Source organism: Diplotaxodon limnothrissa, linkage group LG3 (genome assembly GCF_057381915.1).
Source record: "Diplotaxodon limnothrissa isolate DT_005_m linkage group LG3, D_limnothrissa_male_GT1.1, whole genome shotgun sequence".
In the NCBI taxonomy this organism is placed as follows: domain Eukaryota; kingdom Metazoa; phylum Chordata; class Actinopteri; order Cichliformes; family Cichlidae; genus Diplotaxodon; species Diplotaxodon limnothrissa.
Window position 1 is genome coordinate 60,543,071 of NC_140598.1, and position 17,516 is coordinate 60,560,586.

A 17,516-nucleotide genomic window follows, 5' to 3' on the forward strand; every position below is an offset into this window, starting at 1 on the left:
TCGCGAGGAATTTTGCGCATTTTACATTTAAATGCAACCAAAGATGTTTTAAATGGATGAGGAATCATTCACTTAAAACATCTTTGCGAGTCGTTTTGTTGTGATCGTCTAACCAAGCATGCTGACGTGAGGAGTCACGATCGCAAGGAATTTTGCGCATTTTACATTTAAATGCAACCAAAGATGTTTTAAATGGATGAGGAATCATCCATTTAAAACATCTTTGCGAGTAATTTTTTTGTGATCGTCTAACCAAGCATGCTGACGTGAGGAGTCCTGCGTAAAACGAGGAATTTTGCGCATTTTACATTTAAACGCAACCAAAGATGTTTTAAATGGATGATTCCTCATCCATTTAAAACATCTTTGCGAGTCATTTTTTTGTGATCGTCTAACCAAGCATGCTGACGTGAGGAGTCCTGCGTAAAACGAGGAATTTTGCGCATTTTACATTTAAACGCAACCAAAGATGTTTTAAATGGATGATTCCTCATCCATTTAAAAGATCTTTGCGAGTCATTTTTTTGTGATCGTCTAACCATGCATGCTGACGTGAGGAGTCCTGCGTAAAACGAGGAATTTTGCGCATTTTACATTTAAACGCAACCAAAGATGTTTTAAATGGATGATTCCTCATCCATTTAAAACATCTTTGCGAGTCATTTTTTTGTGATCGTCTAACCATGCATGCTGACGTGAGGAGTCACGATAGCGAGGAACTTTGCGCATTTTACATTTAAACGCAACCAAAGATGTTTTAAATGGATGAGGAATCATCCACTTAAAACATCTTTGCGAGTCATTTTTTTGTGATCGTCTAACTAAGCCTGCTGACGTGAGGAGTCACGATCGTGAGGAATTTTGCGCATTTTACATTTAAACGAAACCAAAGATGCTTTAAATGGATGAGGAATCATCCATTTAAAGCATCTTTGCGAGTCATTTTTTTGTGATCGTCTAACCAAGCCTGCTGACGTGAGGAGTCACGATCGTGAGGAATTTTGTGCATTTTACATTTAAACGCAACCAAAGATGTTTTAAATGGATGATTCCTCATCCATTTAAAACATCTTTGCGAGTCATTTTTTTGTGATCGTCTAACCAAGCCTGCTGACGTGAGGAGTCACGATCGCGAGGAATTTTGCGCATTTTACATTTAAACACAACCAAAGATGTTTTAAATGGATGAGGAATCATCCATTTAAAACATCTTTGCGAGTCATTTTTTTGTGATCGTCTAACCAAGCATGCCGACGTGAGGAGTCACGATCGCGAGGAATTTTGCGCATTTTACATTTAAACGCCACCAAAGATGTTTTAAATGGATGAGGAATCATCCATTTAAAACATCTTTGCGAGTCATTTTTTTGTGATCGTCTAACCAAGCCTGCTGACGTGAGGAGTCACGATCGCGAGAAATTTTGCGCATTTTACATTTAAACGCAACCAAAGATGTTTTAAATGGATGAGGAATCATCCACTTAAAACATCTTTGCGAGTCATTTTTTTGTGATCGTCTAACCAAGCATGCTGACGTGAGGAGTCACGTACGCGAGGAATTTTGCGCATTTTACATTTAAACGCAACCAAAGATGTTTTAAATGGATGAGGAATCATCCACTTAAAACATCTTTGCGAGTCGTTTTAATGTTGTTGGGTAACCAAGCATGCTGACGTGAGGAGTCACGATCGCTAGGAATTTTGCGCATTTTACATTTAAATGCAACCAAAGATGTTTTAAATGGATGAGGAATCATCCATTTAAAACATATTTGCAAGTCGTTTTAATGTTGTCGGGTAACCAAGCATGCTGACGTGAGGAGTCACGATCGCGACGAATTTTGCCCATTTTACATTTAAACTCCACCAAAGATGTTTTAAATGGATGAGGAATCATCCATTTAAAACATCTTTGCGAGTCATTTTTTTGTGATCGTCTAACCAAGCATGCCGACGTGAGGAGTCACGATCGCGAGGAATTTTGCGCATTTTACATTTAAACGCCACCAAAGATGTTTTAAATGGATGAGGAATCATCCATTTAAAACATCTTTGCGAGTCATTTTTTTGTGATCGTCTAACCAAGCCTGCTGACGTGAGGAGTCACGATCGCGAGGAATTTTGCGCATTTTACATTTAAATGCAACCAAAGATGTTTTAAATGGATGAGGAATCATTCACTTAAAACATCTTTGCGAGTCGTTTTGTTGTGATCGTCTAACCAAGCATGCTGACGTGAGGAGTCACGATCGCAAGGAATTTTGCGCATTTTACATTTAAATGCAACCAAAGATGTTTTAAATGGATGAGGAATCATCCATTTAAAACATCTTTGCGAGTCATTTTTTTGTGATCGTCTAACCATGCATGCTGACGTGAGGAGTCCTGCGTAAAACGAGGAATTTTGCGCATTTTACATTTAAACGCAACCAAAGATGTTTTAAATGGATGATTCCTCATCCATTTAAAACATCTTTGCGAGTCATTTTTTTGTGATCGTCTAACCAAGCATGCTGACGTGAGGAGTCCTGCGTAAAACGAGGAATTTTGCGCATTTTACATTTAAACGCAACCAAAGATGTTTTAAATGGATGATTCCTCATCCATTTAAAAGATCTTTGCGAGTCATTTTTTTGTGATCGTCTAACCATGCATGCTGACGTGAGGAGTCCTGCGTAAAACGAGGAATTTTGCGCATTTTACATTTAAACGCAACCAAAGATGTTTTAAATGGATGATTCCTCATCCATTTAAAACATCTTTGCGAGTCATTTTTTTGTGATCGTCTAACCATGCATGCTGACGTGAGGAGTCCTGCGTAAAACGAGGAATTTTGCGCATTTTACATTTAAACGCAACCAAAGATGTTTTAAATGGATGATTCCTCATCCATTTAAAACATCTTTGCGAGTCATTTTTTTGTGATTGTCTAACCAAGCATGCTGACGTGAGGAGTCACGATCGCGACGAATTTTGCCCATTTTACATTTAAACTCCACCAAAGATGTTTTAAATGGATGAGGAATCATCCATTTAAAACATCTTTGCGAGTCATTTTTTTGTGATCGTCTAACCAAGCCTGCTGACGTGAGGAGTCACGATCGTGAGGAATTTTGTGCATTTTACATTTAAACGCAACCAAAGATGTTTTAAATGGATGATTCCTCATCCATTTAAAACATCTTTGCGAGTCATTTTTTTGTGATCGTCTAACCAAGCCTGCTGACGTGAGGAGTCACGATCGCGAGGAATTTTGCGCATTTTACATTTAAACACAACCAAAGATGTTTTAAATGGATGAGGAATCATCCATTTAAAACATCTTTGCGAGTCATTTTTTTGTGATCGTCTAACCAAGCATGCTGACGTGAGGAGTCACGATCGCGAGGAATTTTGCGCATTTTACATTTAAACTCCACCAAAGATGTTTTAAATGGATGATTCCTCATCCATTTAAAACATCTTTGCGAGTCATTTTTTTGTGATCGTCTAACCAAGCATGCTGACGTGAGGAGTCACGATCGCGAGGAATTTTGCGCATTTTACATTTAAACGCAACCAAAGATGTTTTAAATGGATGAGGAATCATCCACTTAAAACATCTTTGCGAGTCGTTTTAATGTTGTTGGGTAACCAAGCATGCTGACGTGAGGAGTCACGATCGCTAGGAATTTTGCGCATTTTACATTTAAATGCAACCAAAGATGTTTTAAATGGATGAGGAATCATCCATTTAAAACATATTTGCAAGTCGTTTTAATGTTGTCGGGTAACCAAGCATGCTGACGTGAGGAGTCACGATCGCGACGAATTTTGCCCATTTTACATTTAAACTCCACCAAAGATGTGTTAAATGGATGAGGAATCATCCATTTAAAACCCCCAACCAGTCCCGGCAGTTGACTGTCCCTCCTGAGCCTGGTTCTGCCGGAGGTTTCTGCCCGTTTAAAGGCAGTTTTTCCTCCCCACTGTCGCCAAGTGCTTGCTCAGAGGGGATTGTTGGGGTTTTCTCTCCTCTGCCTTTTTTCTTCATTTATTTGTTTGTTTAACTTTTTTCACCTTATCTAAATAATAAACCAATTAAATTTATCCTTTGAGTATTTTTCATCTCATCTTTACAGAATCTTTCCAAAACATTTTCAAACATTCAGATCTGTCTTTTATTTTCTTCTTGAAACCTCATAAATGGTGAACTAAAGACCCAGAATATGGTTTGAAACATAGTTTCAGCTGAAACTGGCATAACATTGTGCGTGTGTGTGTGTGTGTGTGTGTGTGTGTGTGTGTGTGTGTGTGTGTGTGTGTGTGTGTGTGTGTGTCACTAGTTTGGTCATCATGTTTAGACTCATTCACTCCAACGTTATTTAGGCCAAATCTTTAAAACTGTATGATTGCATACACATTTTCAATTCACTTCAATCGCACAAATAATTATTTGCAGTATCTTATTTATTATGAAAATGTCATGCCTGATCATTTGTGCCTACACCACCAAAAATGGGGGCAAAAGGGAGGAGATCATGTTTAATCGGCTATAAGAAAAGGTCAGAAATATAAGTGCCGACATGAGCAGTGTCCACAAAAACCTCTGAATCTCAGCTCAAAGCTCAAATAAACCATTTCTACAACCAGCAAACAAAGCAAAGACACCAAACAGTTAAAAGAGCAGTGACATCACCACGAATCTGTGGTCAGGTAATATCCATGTTTTGATCGATGATTTTCTGGAGTTAAATGTGAACCGAAGCATATTTTGGGTGTTATATGCTATTAAATACTTTTAAATAAATTAGGTGTGGAAATAAAAAAATCAAAATTTCCTCTGTTTGAGTCACAGAAACTTTGACATAGTAACATTTGCAGTAAGTCCTAAATGTTCACCTTTAAAGTGTTTGTGCTAATAACACCATGTGCAGTAAGACAGGCATGGAGAACAGCACTGACTGGGAGAGGCTTTGAACAGCTGACACACTCAGTTCAGTTCAACATATCAGACTTTAAGAATGCACAAGCACCTAAAATCTATTCATTTAGTCTATCATCTGTGATATTATCATGTAAAATGATGATGTATCGTTCACCTCCATTGTTTAAACAAGTAGCCCTTAAGTATTTAATATTCATATGTTAAAACACTGAAATTTGTCTGTTGTCTCACTGGCTGATAGTGCCCCACAGGCCTCAGTGTGAGCTTGATGCCATTATAATGTTACAGTTGTTTAATGTGTAGGTGCTCATGATATAGACCACAGGGTCTGTGTAGATACAGGTGGGACACAACACAGAAACTTGTCACTAACATATGTTCCTCTCTCGTGATCAGTAACATCAGTTTTCACTGCAGTGATACAAACCATGAATTACACCCGTATAAAACCCTCCCAAATCAAAACAGCTCACTGATGCAGATCCTCTGCAGTGCCTCTCTTGGTTCTTTTAAAAATTCCTGCATGTGTGAGTTGCTGAAGCACACCCCGCCGTTCCCCCTTTTTGAAAACAAAGGAACGGTGGGACTGAGGCAATTTTACCTCAGGATGGCCAGTCACCACATACCAGTGATTCAGCAAAACTCACCTGAGGAATCCAGCCTGACAACGCCAAATTGTTGAGGAAAATTTAACAATAACCTGCACCCAGTGAGCTTGATTTGAAGCGGGTTTAATAAACACATTACAATGTGGAGAGAGCTTCCCAGTGAAACACCAGGACCATCTCTGAATTGTGGCCACCGCCCTTACATCTTATATACAGACACACAGACAAAGAACATTCCACAAACTCTTACATGTTATTTTGAATCAGCAGTGATACATCCTACACTTCCTCTATTCAACTGTAACTACACAAAGCAGCCATGAATGTCCAGCACACACGTGTGTGCGTGTGTAGAGAGAGAGAGCTCACAAAATTAGGTGGTGTTCTTCATTGTAATAGTAAAGGTAACATGGGTCCCCACCGTTTCTCAAAGACTTGTTTCTGTAGTCTGAGTATGTAATTTGTTCCATTAGACAGACATGGATCCATAGATTATATCTGGTTTTAACCATCTGATAGTTATGCATTTTAGGGCTGCAGTGAGTCATATATTTAGCAAGTAAGTTTTGGCTTTGCAGTCAATATGTTCTGCAATCCTTCCCAACACTGCTACTGTAGGACTTAGTGGAATATTTACCTTGGAAAATGTCTTTGAGAGCATCAAATATCTGCCTCCAGAATACACAGAGTTTAGGGCAGAGCCACAATATATGAGTGTGGTTGGCAGAGTGTGTCCCACAGTTCCTCCAGCATGAACTCAGATGTGTTGGACCCATCTTAGCAGTTATTTCTGGAGTTCTGTAGAATCTGGCACATTAATGCCCCCTTTATTTTGGGCAACTGCAGGATTTTGAGTCTAATTCTAGGCCGCTGTTTAGCCTACATGAAGTTAGAAATTCTTCAATACAGCTTGGACTCTCCACCATTTGACCCTTAGAACTGAAGAAGCTTCTCGGATGAGAGGTGAAACGTCTTCAAGTAACTCAAAGAAGTCCAGACGCTTTTCTTTGCAAGCTCCTTAGACTACGATGACCTGGATGACTGAGAACCTTCACAGACTTCTCCACACTTTAAATGCACTCTAATGATGGGAACGTGTGGTAACATTTAGTCTTAACTGAAATAACATATTGCATCTATAAATGGGATTAAAATGTTTACCAAAGACTAACGTTTTTCATTCAGAACAAACAGCATATTTCAGGTTAGGGCTGCACAACTAGTTTGTCCAATATTAAAATGACAGTTGTTACAATTATTCACAGATTGTAGTGGCAAAATGTGTTTTGATTGCACTGTCATGTCAGAATACTGCTTTCACCTTTACTTTGTGCTACACTCATGTTAATTAATCTTCATAAATTAATGTTTGCAAACACAAAGTATAAAGTTTTCCACTCTGCTATTTGTACCTGCACAACAGATGTGAATAAAACTCAAACCTATACGAGCTCCTTCTCCGTTTCCCTGCAACATTTTGTATAGATCTAACTTTTTGCCACATAAATAACCTTCTGATGTGTTTACAGTAAATGTATTTGATAGTAGCTTATTTTGTAACTTTTAGTGGGCCTATGCAATGTTTCCTCTAAGCTGCGCACTGCTGGCACAGTCTCTGCGCACAGAAATTCTGCGTTGCGCACCAAAAAAAATCTAACCTGAATTGAAATTAAAATTAATACTTTAACAATTCTGTTTTGCAGTGTTAGTCAGTAAGTGACTGGCTGCTCCCATATGGGAACGATGCCACCTTATCCCATAGTCCAGCCAATAATGCGTATATGCGCAGCCAATCAACGTTGTTGGCAGGCTATGACAGCGTCCTTATGTGCCAACGCCGGTGTGTTAGCTGTCAAAGCGGCGTGGCTGATGTGGAGTGAAGCCATGTTAATGACAACGTGTACAACCATTGGAGATGTGAGCAGGACAGACGGAACAATTGACGGAAAAATTGGGGACTTTACACCAGTTTTTAAATCGTGTTGATAGGCCACGTAAAACCAGAGTTGTGATAAAAAAAATGCAATGTTTGGTTTTCTTCCTGAATACTGGTTGTTTATATTTACTGCGGGAAGAAACGGTTAAATTGGCGTTTTATAAGAAAAAAGGCTCGAAAGCGCTCTCCACCTGTGAGCAAAAACAAACCCCACCCCCTCTGCCTTTCCTATTCGTCTAAAAAAGTACCATGTCGACCAATCAAAAAATGATATGGCAACGTGGCATCTAGTTGTTAAGAAACGGGGGAAGTTTTAGGAGTGACGGTGGTGTTTTGAGATGTGAGAGATTTGCGACGTTTAGCGCAAATCTTGTGTAGTTAGTGTGTAGTGTAGTCAGTAGTTTTGTTGTGTGCGTCAGAACAATGAGGCGACTGCTGAATGTTACAGGTGTTACAGGAGCAGTGCTTTAAGTGGGCCGGTACGCGCCGGTACTCAGTACCGCCACTTCTAAATATAACTTTTGAGAGTACCGCCACCTCTCCATGCGCCCAGAACGTGCTTTTAGCGTACCGGTACTCTCATTTGCACATCGTTTGGCTGCACTGCCGCTTTTCAGAGCGCCCTTCACAAGCACGCTTCCTAATTCGTCCCACCGAGAGCAGAGACTACATTACCCATACACCAATGTGTTTTACAAGTGAAAAGCGCATGCGTCGCTTTTGCCGTTGTCATGTCAACAACTCAACGTGGTCCGGAGAGGGTGTGTAAAACGCGCAAACAGCTGCTCGTTAAAATACAAAAACAATGAACACTTAATATGCTCTCCTGGCTTCAGACTCTGAGTAGTAAAAGAACAAGGTCAGAATCAGAGGACTCGCTGGCTGACACCCCACCAAGCCAGAATGATATCGCTGCAGGTCAGACGCAAGCTAATGAAAGCTGCACTAGTGCCGCAGCCGCGGACGACGGCACTTTTGGCGACGACGAGGACGAGAATGACACCATTTCTACCGATGACAACAGCCGCGTTAGCGAGCACGAGTGGCCAGAATGTTGGTCCCAAGCACAAGTCCGGTATTTCTCCACAAATTACAAGTGGCTGATCAGCAGAAATCAAAAGTTGGGTTGTAGTGTGTGTAGTCAAGTTTGTGCTCGCGTGGACATGCAGCAAGGGCAGAGAGTGTCGCAGGAGTGGAGTGGGTGCTTAATCTCGTCTTTTGGAAGGGACAAGGCTGCACAACAAAACTCACTACGAAAGAAAATAAAAGAGCACAGAGACTCAATTTATCACAAGAAAGCAGTTGAAATAAAAGAGAAGGCAACACAAAATACAATGCAAAAACACATTGAAGATATGAGAAAGGCTGACTACGCTTCAACTTGCAATGTGTTTAGAACAGCTTATAAGATTGGCAAGCATGGGCGTCCCTTTACAGACATGCCAATAGATGTCCAGTTGCAAGTCTTAAATGGTGTCAAGATGGGCAGAGTTTTGCACTCTAATAACTCATGTGCAAATATACTGGATCACATTGCAGCTGAAATGAAAAAGAAGGTAGTCAATGACATAGTGATGAATGAAAGAAAATTGTGTGTGCTCATTGATGAATCCACTACAATAAGTGGAAAGTCTGTGCTTGTCGTGTGCCTGCGGTCAGCTATTTCCAGTGAAAATCCAGACACAATATTTTTTGAACTGATTGAGCTGCAGGGGACCACAGCAAAGGACATCACTGAAGCACTGTTAGGATGTCTTCATAATAATGGCTTTGACCCTCACTACCTACAGCAACATTTGTTGGCATTTGCTTGTGATGGAGCCTCAGTGATGCTTGGGAGGAAAGCAGGAGTTGCTGCGCAGCTTTGTTCCAAATTCCCTTACCTGTTTGTCTGGCATTGTTCCAATCACAGACTGGAACTGGCAGTTTGTGATGTTTTGAAGGAGGTAGGAGGAATCAACCACTTAAAAATATTCTTAGATCAGCTTTACTCCCTCTACCATGCATCACCAAAAAACCAAAGGGAGTTAACCGAGAGTGCTCACAATGTTGGACAACGTCTCCTTGTGATAGGCCGTGTTTTATCAGTGCGTTGGGTTGCTTCAAGTGAGAGAACAGTGAAAGCAGTATGGGAGAACTACCAAGCTCTGCAGGTACACTTTACAAGTGCTGCTGCTGATACCAGCAGGGACTCAAGAGAGAGAGCAAAATACAAAGGACTCAATGATGTTCTCACTACTGTTTCTTTTGTGGTCAATCTTGGCATCATGTATGACGCTTTCACAGAACTCAGTGACCTCTCAAGAATGCTCCAGAGATGGGACATGACTTTGGATCAAGCCGACAGGCAGCTGGACCGACAAATCCAGGTGTTTGAGTCAATGGTATCCACACCTGGTCCCACACAAACTGCCATTGAAGCTGAAAAGGAGAAAATCTTCAGAAATGTATGCCTGCATGAAAATCAGAGGGTTATAAAAATCAACCATGGCCAATTTTTCCGTAGCCTGGCTGAAAATGTTAAGTGCAGGATGACTCCAACAACTTCCTCGCATGTCAGTAAAACCTCATCTGAAAAGACAGATAGTCACCTCCTCTCAGACATCAAGGTCCTCCAGTCTGACTCCTGGCCTGCATCTCTAGATATTCAATATGGGGATGCAGCGGTCAGACGTTTATGTCAGAGATTCAGAGTTGGGGAGAGGGAAAGTGTCCTAGGATTTAGGGAGTATAAAGACCTTAAAGCTTCCAAGACACCAGCAGCCCTGAAGCCGCTTCTTACAGCTGTCCACACCATTGCAGTATCAACAAGTGAATGCGAGCGAGCTTTCAGCTCAATGAATGATACTTTGACAGATAAAAGAAACTCTCTCAACATCAAAAGGCTTTCAAATATGATTTTCCTGAAATGCAACGGACCACCCTTGGATCAGTTTAACGCACAAACATATGTGCAGACATGGCTGGCACTAGGGAGGAGAAGTGCAGCATCCACAAACTGCGAAGCCCAAAGTGAAAGGAAAGTGGAGCCCAAAACGTGCTGGAGCCTTTTCTAGGTAAAATGATTTGTACAGTATTTCTCATTTTTCATTTGGTGTACTGTGATTGTATTTTGCTGAATCTGCTTTTGTATATTTTTCAGGGGTAAAGAAATGAACCATCTTCAAGACTCAAGATTATGTTCTACTGTTCTATGGTTATTATGTTTGGGTTGCTTCAAGTGAGAGAACAGTGAAAGTAGTATGGGAGAACTACCAAGCTCTGCAGGTACACTTTACAAGTGCTGCTGCTGATAGCAGCAGTGACTCAAGAGAGAGCAAAATACAAATTAGTTTATAATTTATTTTATGTACATTTTGTTAAAAAAAAATTCAATACCTTTTTGCACATTTTATTTATGTTCAGTAGCTCTTTCTAGCTCAAGCAAATCCACAAACTAATAAAATGATTTATTATTTTGTATAAGGTTGTCTGTTGACTGTTGTATATAAAACCCATTCAATATAGTTGTTGTTACCTCAGGGGAGGCGGAAAAAAAATAGAGTACCGGCACCTCTTCTGGGCCACTTAAAGCACTGTACAGGAGTGATACATCTGCTGCTGTCAGGCCTGCAGGTATCAGACTGTTGTTCTCCTTTATCTCATAGTGGACAGAAATTATTTTTTGGAGTGGCACAAATAATTTGTGTGGCATCAGATTTGATGCAGAACAGCTGATTGTTCTGTAAATAGTTTGAAATGTTTATTTAAAAACGCCTTGGCTGCATTTAAAAAAATAGCTGCAAAAAACGTTGTTTGCCAAACTGAGTTACTTTTTTGAAGAAGTAACTATATAATTAATTGCCCAGCATTGGTCATTATATACTGTATTTTGGAGACAGAGAGTTACAGGACTCTCTCCCAGACCACAGACTCATAATACAAGTCAGAGCTGTATAAAAGAAAAAAAAGAAAAGAAAGAAAGTTGTGTTTTCGAAATTGGAGTTCAAGTTATTTTTACTTCCAATAGTGTTAACATACTGCACAGGTCATGAACAAGATTTTTTTTTACATTTTCATTGTAAATGGGCTAAAGCAGTTAATTAAAAGTAGTCTAACATAAATGTAAACGCTGTAATTTGATTATTTTAATAAACCATGTAACTTGGATGGATTCGATGCCGGCGTGACCACAGTGCACACGTCTGATGTCGCTCATTGGTCCAAGGGATCGCTCAGGGAGTTTGTGTGTTCGCTCAGACACGTGAAAAATTAGAGGGAACATTGGGCCTATGACATTCAGTACCCAGTTATTAAAATGTTAAGTGTAAATCATCCCCAGCCCACAATAGCAGCTGAATTTACTACGATTTCAGATCTTTTTACATGTCAATAAGAAACCACCGATGTGTAAAACAGGCTGACAACAGAATGACGTAAACCACACTGCTGCAACTGTGCAGCTCTCAGGTTTGATCTATTGTTTCTCTCTGTTTTTATGACATTTTTCACTGTGGATTACAACAACATCAACATTAGAAAATGAAATACATTTATAGTAGGTGATCATTAATCACTATTATTGGCACTATTACAGTTTTTGCCCGTTGCTTGAACACTATAAACCCATGCTCAGACTAAAGTAACACAACGTGAAGCTTTTGTTACCATACCTCAAACACATGTACCCATACCTTAAACAAAAGCGCTGCTTTGCACCCCAGTACCAATTATGCAACACTCCTACTCCTTTATGCAACACACCTACCCCTTTATGCAACACACATGGTCCTGCATGCTACACTCTATTTCATACATAAGACACTTCGCTCACAAAATGAAATCTCAGGGTGCCATTTGGAAAACACATGTATCCAAAATACAAAACACATCGGGTAATTGCAACCACTCAAATACACACCTGAAGGCACCTACTTGCAAAACCGAACACCAATTAGCCAACTACAAAAAGCCCTCAGCGTAGCCATTCCAAGAACTTTGCAAGCATGGATGGAGGGAGAGCAAGAGGATATTTACCCCGGTGCCTAGCGGGAGAGGACATTGCTTGCGATGTTGATGAGGTCCTGTGGCCAGACCCCAACAGACGGCGGGATCCATGAGCCCACTTATGCACAATTGTCATGGTTTTTTGTGTTTACAGTATAGTGTTTTTTCTATTGCAGTACTATTGTGTTGTTGTTGTTTTATTTGCTGTACCTGTATTCATGGTACTGCAATGTACAGTATTGAGTAGGTCTATTTGCGTTTATGGTTGTTTGGAAATGTGTCTCCTGTAAATGTGCCTTCTGAATAAACAATGGGAATCAAGGACTGCAGTGTTTTATGTACAGCAGACTAGTGTGTTCCCCCTGATCTGTGAGTGTTTGCATATGATGCAAGTATGTGTCATTTTGTCAACAGAGTTACATTTTGACAAAGGAATGTTAGGTTTTGACAGCAGAGTTTAGGTTTTGGGAGTAGAGTTCCAATTTGGCACAGATGTGAATGGTATATTTCCCAGTGTTGTGTCATGTGTACTTGTGTGTACAGTTTTGGCACAGAGAGCGGGGTTTTGCAAAATGTGTTCAAGCAGTGGGCAAAAACTGTAAAGGGCTCCAAAAATCAAACTTTGCTTAGGGCACCACGGAGGGCCAACCCTTTTTACACTTCAACAATTGTACACAAAATACAATCATCCATCCTTCTATCTATTTATGTTCTTCCGCTTATATGATTCAGCATCACAGGGAAGCTGGATCCCAGTTGTTTTTCACAGAGGGCCAAGCAGTGGAGGGAGCTGCCGACCTCCCAGCAATACATGTAAAAGCTTTATTTTATACTTACTCTGGTCATCTTTATCTATCATAAAAATGTTCTTCATGATCTGAAACACGTAAGTGTGGCAAATATGCAAATAGCTAAGAAATCAGGATGGGCTAAATCGTTTCTTACTGCACTTCTGTTAGGCGACTGAATAAAAACACAAAGTCAGCAGTCTGGCTATGAATGTCTTTAATGTTTCCCAGATCAGAATCACAGCATACAGTGTATAATAACTTCTAAAGTAAACAGAAATATCATCACCTCATTTATTTATATAATTTTACTTTACTTTTTTTAATAATCATCTTTTTTTTATTCCATTATTTAACATTTTCTTCATCTCAAGTCTCGAGTTTCTGAGTTCAACAAAGAAAGTAGAAACAAGACAACAGGTGCAGATTTGCAATGGACACCAAGCTGAGGGTTTCTCTGTGGGTGTCACTGTCTCTGTGCACGTTTGACACTGTGGACATGACACAGGATCATCCAATCATGAAGTTTTGCTTTGCTGACAGTTTCTAAGTGTTGGAATAAAATAAATCCAGCAGTTATACCACAGAAAGGACAAAGTGTGGCTCTAACAGCTGTTGAACACACACAGACTGTGATGTTCTCCACACGTCACCCATCGCTCTGCACTTTTCCAGCATCCAACTGTTTTTCTGCTACATAACATCACTGCAGGAGAAAAACAACGGACAGACAGACAGCACAGTGTGACACGAGCAGGTCAGACCACCTGTGTGATCTCATGAGTCTGTGAGGATATGAGGCATCTTATGGTATCAAAGCCCTGGAGTCTGTCAAACATGGCTACATGTAAACACTGCTACATGTTAGGTGAGCTAACATTTAACTGACTGCACTTTTTTCAGTCTCAGTTTAGGTCATTTATGTCCTTACTGCGAATCACTGAAAGGCAAAGCTGGCTTTTATCGCTCTGATGTTACGCACATCATGCAGCACAGATTCATCTCTGATCACAAGACTCATATTTCAAAATAAAAGCGAGCTAAGGCTTGAAAAGAGGACGACGATTTTATGACAATCGCAGAGAAAAGAGCAACGAAAGGATTTAAAACTTGATGAAAATGTTTTTTCTCACTGAAAACTAGCAAATGCTAATAAACAGCATGACTGGCCTTCTGCTGTGAGGGGGCTTCAGTGGAGATGACTTCTGCTACAGCGACCTTCCTGCTACAGGATGGTCACATGATAACGATCAACGTTATGACAAAAATAAAATAAATGTTGAAAAAACAAAGACAAAACTGATCGGTGGTAAGGATGAACTCATTTGAAACCTCAAGCTAACGGCCATTTTTTTCTTCTCATTACAAACTGCACCTGTTGTCTTTTGTCATCACAAAATAAGCATATCATTCATTCACTCCAAAAAACCCCAAAAAAACAAAACATAAAATAAACAAGAAACTTAATATTTACAAATTTTTTGTCTGTTTTTTTTTCTTACACTTAAAAATGTACAGTTCTGATCTTCCAGATGTTTCGTCTCCATCCGTCTCCCAGTTTGGTATTTTCTTCTCTGTCCAGTGACCTCAGAGTGAGCGCTGAATGTGCCACAATGGCGCCCTCTAGTGTTAGCTTATAAAACAGACAAGGAGAAAGAACAGAGCCGAATGAAAGGACTCGTTTGTGTTCTCTCCTCTGCTGTAGCTGTGTGGTGCTGAGGTTAACTACACAACCCCTCGCCGCCTCCTTATACACAGGAGTGAGTACAAAAGGGTTCGTACGGACGCATCAGCCGGCCGTCCTTCTGCTCGACACTGTTAGCTGAAAGATGATCGGATCATCCTCTGTCCTGTATTTAAGGCTGAGAGTCTTTGTCCAGTCTCTTTTCCACAGCTACTGTCCACAGCACTGATCCACCTGCAGCACAGCCCCAGTCAGTTGTTTTATGATTTACATTGTGCACGTTTCCCTTCCAGTGAGCTTACAAAACCTCTGACAGGAGAAGTCAGGCATGTGTTTCCCCCACCTCCCCTTTTAGGCAGTAATAAAATAGAAAACAAACAATCAAACAGGCTAAAGCTAGAGCACAAGCAAAGACAGCACCGGTGACTAAGTTCTCCCATACTGGACGTACGCTACCACGTGGGCTCAAACAGCAGCACATCAGCTCAGTTTACATACTGTTGACATCTTCATCAGAGGATCAGCAGGGAGCGCTGCTGAGCTGCAGTCGTCTCCACCAGAGTGACGGAGCAGGAATCACAAACAGCACAAACCCACCGTGTTGTTTCCACCCTGTTCAGGAGATCTGAGCCCCCATCCCTTTTTGTCATGTTGCAGCTCTGCACTGCAGGCCCTGAACGCCTCCCGGTTACCCTCAGTGTGCTTAGAGTTTAATTTACAACCGACGAGCTCACAGATCATCTGCAGGCAGGTGAACGAACCCTTAATGTGAGGATAATAGCAGAGCTGACCTGAGGTCAGAAATAGTCAGGAACGGTGTCGACACAGTGAAGTCAGGTGTTTGGGAATTTGTCTGATTATCAGATTGGGGGGGTCGGTGTTAAATAACAAAGGTGGTGTAGGATGGAGAGTGGAGGAGGGAGGGAGCAGTGATGATATGGAGGAAGGTGATTGGTTAAGCAGCAGGAAGGAGCTCATGCTGGAGTCTGAGTTTTTACTGTTGGCCTTTTTCTGCTTTTTGTTTATTGTTGTCTGACGCGGGCCCGCCTACGCTTGAGTGATGCAGATGTGATATCACACTCACACAGCGACTGCCACACACACACACACACACACACACACACACACACACACACACACACACACACACACACACACACACACACACACACACACACACACACACACACACAAGTCAGAATACACATGTGCCAGACACAAGGGGGTCAGACAGGAGCAGCATCAGTCTCTGCTCTGTTTTGTTAATAACGTAGAAAAATAATTTTGTACAATCAAGCTACATCGACGGACGCTTTACCTCACGTACCCTAAAATGAAAAAGTAGTGACAGTAAGATGAAGGCTGCACATGACACCATGACTGAGTTCACAGCTGTTGCTTTGATTCTAACGTTTAAGACTTTTGGCATCGACTCCGTTTTAATAAATGAGTGCTGGGAGGCGTCGTTTGACTTCAGGAGCTCCTGCGATGCTCTTACTCTGCGGGAGAAAACCAAAAACCAAAAGTAGCAAACATGGAGCGATATGACTCGTTTAGATTTTGGGAAACGTGCATCGACAGGTACAGTGTCCTTTTCCCCGCGTCTTTAAAGCTGCCAACTCTGCCTCAGCTTTCATACGAACAGATGAAGTTGAAGATCTTGAAGAAGTTTTGTGGCTTTCAACATTTGAAACTGCAAGAAACTCCATTCCGGGTTTCTCTGAGGCGTGGGCTTTCATCATCAGAGTTCATCCTTTAACCTATAACAATTAAAATATTCTCAAGTATGATCAACGGTTAATTACAGCACCGGCCGGAGTACCGGGAGCAGTTTGGAAGAACAAAAAGACGCGGAGACTGTTCTAAATTGTCATCCCAAACTAACTCAAAGTTTATTCTTTGTGCAGCAGTTTTTATAGGCAGACAACAAGTTTCAGTTCAGACCCTGCCCACTGGGTGGGGTGGTGTCCTTCGACAGTTGGAATCCTTTGTTCAGCAAGGGCAATAAAGATGCACTCACAAGGCCTATAAATCTTATACAGAGGTCTCCTACATCCGTGAGTTCTGACACAACCCAGATGGTCTTCACATAAACATCTTCTGCAAGGGAGTGATAAGTAAAAGAGTGATTTGTTGGTGTTTTCCCTCCAACCTTAGTATCTACTTTCACACCATAAAATCTTCAGTTGACACAGCAAGAGGAGATGAGGTTAAAACAAAGGGCATTGCAGAAACAGGGTCCTTTGTATAATATCATCAAAAACAATACTCAGTAAATGCTACCATGGTATCAAAATATCACAACAGAAACACTATCACTTGGCTTGATATCATCCTCCACTTCTGTCTCAGTATTTGATGCAACATTGTTTTCCAATAAATTGATTTGCTTTGGACAAACAGCAGGATTTTGTTCTCTTTGATTTATCCAGTTCTGAATTTCATTTAAAAACACATTTGTGTATTTCATGATACTTGAAAAGCATTCCTCTTGTTTTATTACTTCCTCTGGCACCAAAGACAACACCTCAACATGTGAACTTGAAGCCTTTTCGCACAGTGCCTTTAAATCCACCAAATACTGCTT

General features: G+C 40.8%; 1 pseudogene; it reads left to right on the forward strand.

Annotated features, from left to right (window-relative positions):
• Positions 1–8,202: 8,202 nt before the first annotated feature.
• Positions 8,203–10,527, forward strand: LOC146636753 (E3 SUMO-protein ligase KIAA1586-like; annotated as a pseudogene).
• The last annotated feature ends 6,989 nt before the right edge of the window (positions 10,528–17,516 follow it).